The sequence below is a fragment of the Bidens hawaiensis genome, unplaced genomic scaffold (genome assembly GCF_021521415.1).
Source record: "Bidens hawaiensis isolate Kalapana, Puna unplaced genomic scaffold, B.hawaiensis_p1.1 tig00006068_1, whole genome shotgun sequence".
In the NCBI taxonomy this organism is placed as follows: domain Eukaryota; kingdom Viridiplantae; phylum Streptophyta; class Magnoliopsida; order Asterales; family Asteraceae; genus Bidens; species Bidens hawaiensis.
Window position 1 is genome coordinate 1,060,130 of NW_027491401.1, and position 4,630 is coordinate 1,064,759.

Here is a 4,630-nt window from a genome sequence, read left to right on the forward strand (position 1 = left end):
ATGACATTTTTTTCGGTTTATACGGGCCATATAGCCCATATACGAGTCGTATATGCTCCAAACACTTAACACTTTACGACATAAAAATGACAAAATTTTGCACATATACAGCTCGTATAACCCTATACGAGCCGAATAGGCACTCCTAGTTTCTAAATAACCTATGGGGTGTGTAAACAACACAGGCCAAGACTTATGGTTTTTCTAATTTACTAACATTCAAATTTTCATTAAATTCATGTAGAATAACAAATTTACCCTTACAAACTAAAAACTAAAAGAAAAAAGGCTACTGTATCATTGCAGTTTGATAAACCAAGTTTTAATCTCATTTTTTCTATATGTGTATAAAAATTAAATACATCATACACATCGTATATTAAATGTTTATAAATATATTACAATTTTTTTTTAATATATATTTCATAGAACACTCATCTCCATTTACATTTTAATAAAATAAAAAAAAAAAGACAATGTTCATATTTGTTCTTGTAGTTGCATAAACTGTGGTTGTTCGGATACTCTCCAAAGCTTCACAGAATTATCCAAACTACCACTATAAACCACCCATTCTTGGTCTCTCCGGCCACCATCTTCCTCCTCTTCACACCGCCCTTGAACCGCCAAACACTTCACCGGTCCGGTATGTCCATATAAAACCGACAAACACGTGTGCATCCCGCCCCCTTCCCTTCGCCACACGCAAATACTCTTATCCGCTGACCCACTCAGCAACAAACTACCGGCCGTAGCTAAACATAGCACGGCCAGTTTGTGCCCCCGCAAAACTCCACCGTGTGACAGCGTTTGCTTCCCCTTTTCCCAAAAGTTAACCAACCCATCAGAGGACCCAGCATACACTGTCACATCTGTGGCACTCACTGCCACAGATGTCACAGCACTGTCCTGGTCCAAAAGTGTGTAAACAAGCACATGTTTACACTTTTTCCCAACCAACTCCCTTCTCCACACTTTCATTGTCCCGTCAGCGGACCCGGTGAAAATTAAACTGTCAAACCCCACGACGCTGTTAACTGCGTCGTCGTGCGCGTTTATAGATTCCAAACATTTGGAATCTGACAGCCTCCAAACTTTAACTGTTTTATCCCATGATCCGGAATATAACAACCCTTTTTCTTCGTCTAAACTCATGCTAGCAACCGCGTCGTAATGCTTGATCCATGGCACGTTTCGATGGCGTCTTACTTCAATGTAGTTATTCGGGTTCATCGAGCTTTTAATATAATCCTTAGTTGTTGGTAAACTACCCACTCTCTTATAAGGTTTCCTTTTATTATTATTATTAAACTTCCAAACCCTAATTTTACCGTCCTGGTGCCCGGTGAATACCCTGTCACCGGACACCACAATTGCCTTCACCAATCCGCTACTCGACTTAAACCCCGAAAATTCAACTAAATTCTTCCAAACTCGAATATTCTTCGAATCGGATCCAGTATACAACAAATCTCCAGAGCAAGCTAACGAATAAATATGTCCTTCTTCACGTACCAAAGACCCTATGAGTCCCATACTGTGAAAATTATCGGTACCAGTATCAGTATTATCATCAGCCTGAACCTGGGTCCATGGGGACTTGGTGTAGGGTGATGTCATTTGATTATTAAAAGGTGACATAAAGTAAACCGGAGACGAACTTGACGACGCGTCGGGGCTATAGGACGAAGCGTTACTTTGTCGATGATCAAAGCTATTTTCGTTATTGGACGCGATTAAAATGTTTGGTTCGGAGCCATGAAAGAGGACGGCGGGTTTTTGTCGCCGGAGTAGATTGGATTTGCCGGAATTTTCCCTAGTCATTTTGTAGAGATTGAATGAATAATACGTATGAATGAATCAATGTTGATGTTTGGAACAAAAGAATGAACGTGTGAGAAATATATTAAAAGTGAATGAGATGTTAAGGTTCATATTTATAACATGTTTGTGTGTATGTGAAAAGATGTGTGTTGGGTGAAAGTAGTTGTGCCATAGGTGGGATTATTAACACGTGTCCTGCTGTACATGATGTCATTATTTTCTCAAAGATTTTTTGTAAGTAAATATTAAATTAATAATAATTGTGGATTCTAAGTATACAAAATCGTATATTTTACTTGCGTTATACCTTTGTGTCTGTAGTATTATATTATTTTATGAAGACACCTGATAGGATAACATATATTGTTATTAAAATATTAAACAAGTTATATTTGTGTGATTTTCTTGTTGTTTATACATTAGATATTAGATATTATGATATAAACATTATTGGTATTAATTTATGAGTATACTATGATCTATACCACTTTATACTAATTTATGAGTATGATCTATACAATTTTAAATTAATTTATGAGTATGATCTATACAGTGTTATATTAATTTATGAGTATGATCTATACAATGTTATATTAATTTATGAGTATGATCCCTACACAGTCAAATACCCGTTAGGTTTCGCATATACCAGTTTAAAATGTTTCGCGTATATCCGAGTATCTGACGGGTTTAGGTTTTTTTTTCATCCTTATTTATAAGTGTGATTTATACAATTTTCTAAGGAAGCTACTATAAGCATTCATATAATTATTAGTTATACACTTATACACCTCAACGTGATTTTTTACGTCAATTTATTCTTTTTATTTTTTTATAATTTAAAACAAAATGATAAGTTTTTATCACATATAACGTATGTTTTGTTTTAAAATTAAACACGTCGCGAGAATCTTAACTTTATCTTTATTCGTTATACAAAATATCATCACAAACTTATACAAAATATCATCACAAACTTTCGTTTTATCACATATAACGTATGTTTTGTATGAAATATAATATACCTAGCAGGTATGCTTCAGCTTATGATAGCATTTATGTGAAAAAAGTAAAAGAAGGAAATATGTTCTAACGATATATTTGAAATTATATAAAACATTATATATCAAATGTTATAAAAAAGTTAAAATTATATTTCACCTAAAAAGTTGTAAACCTGTAAACAGATATACAATTTAATTTAACAAAATTTAGTTTATTAGTTGTTAAAAAACGTTAATGGATTACCCAGTTACGTTACTTGTTTTTTTCGAAAAGCAGTTACGTTATTTAACTTACTTTATTTTAACAACCAAATTTATTAACAGAAAAAAGGAACCTTCAAGCAAGAAACTAAGAAAAAGAGACAACAAAGGAAAATCATCCTTAACCTTAAACCTGTTAGACTGTTCTCTATGATAGGGGTCATCGAAGTCCATTTATCATGCTACGTCAGCGTTATGTGAGCACTGAGGCATGTTGTAGAGTTAAGAAAATCATCCTTAACCCTAAATCATCTTCCTTTTTCTTCTTATTAAATTATTATGAATTATGACGTGTTCGCCTAACCCTCTCTAGAAAGCCGATGAATGGACGATTGACTATCAACGTTTGAAACGTGGCTTACTTGTTTAGGAAGTCTGGTGTGGATCTTGGATGCATGTTGGATGGCCTTTGGGACCTTCTAGAAATATTCAATTTACATCCTTCAAGTTTATTTGGTCTTACACTTTTACATGTGATACTTATCAAGGTTAATTATTTTATTATTATTATCTTTTAATATTTGCATTCTTAAGATGTATCAATAAATTTCTTACTTGGTCAAGCTAGTTATCAAACTAGTGTTTAATAAACGCGGATGAAGTTAGATTTAACGAAGAGCGTGACAAGACGGTTTTATGAAAGTAACTAAGGGAATTTGTTTGTTTTATGTAGAGACGTGTTTTACATTAACATCATTTAGTAAAGAATAAAGTGGCTGTGGTGGCACAAATTCGTCTTCGAGGGCCTTCCAGGCATCCCCGGTGTATTCACTGGTGTATTAATACAAATCACTGGTGTATTCTAGACATAGACGTGCTAGGGAAATAACCCTATCTCTCAATGAATGGTATGCTAAAGGTGTATATATTTCGAGGTGCACGTGTTTTTTGTTTTGTTAAGACCAATCCTAAGGGTGTACATAAGTAGCAAGTAACCCAAACGCTACATCGCGTACAATTAAGTTGATGCTATCTCAAAACATTTGGGCTGTCACAAGGGACCATGTTATTATCCGAATTTTAAAGTAAAATATATTCTCACAATATATGAATAATAACTGACTCGTGACTTGTCTTAGTAAATAAATACTGTTACGTTTCATACCCCTTTCAAGGCATCATGTCTTGCATTACATATAAATCATGTAATCTACATATAAAGAACACTATACCATAACTACGTGTTACATGTTACGTTATGTCACATATGATGTACAATTAAACCACCATTATCAACCAAAACATATTAATTATGCTTCATGTGGAACATGACTACAACCACCGGCCTCTAACCCATGTCCACACCCCATTCACACAAAAGTGCATAACATAAAAGGAAACTTTACCTTTTAAGTATATATAGTCATCAACCGACCAACTGTAATTAAAAGAGTTGGTTTTGAATATATTTTAATTTACAAGGGCTGGTTTTGTAAAAGAATAAATGTGTTCGTTATTTTCTGTTTGGCTACCTTAACGTTGACTAAAGAAAGAAACAACAAAGAACAAACCAAAGCATTAGTGGAGAATAAGGTTAGTGT

At 34.1% G+C, this 4,630-nt stretch overlaps 1 pseudogene; it reads right to left on the reverse strand.

Annotated features, from left to right (window-relative positions):
• Positions 1-470: 470 nt before the first annotated feature.
• On the reverse strand, positions 471-2,067 carry LOC143631396 (protein JINGUBANG pseudogene; annotated as a pseudogene).
• Between the last annotated feature and the right edge of the window lie 2,563 nt (positions 2,068-4,630).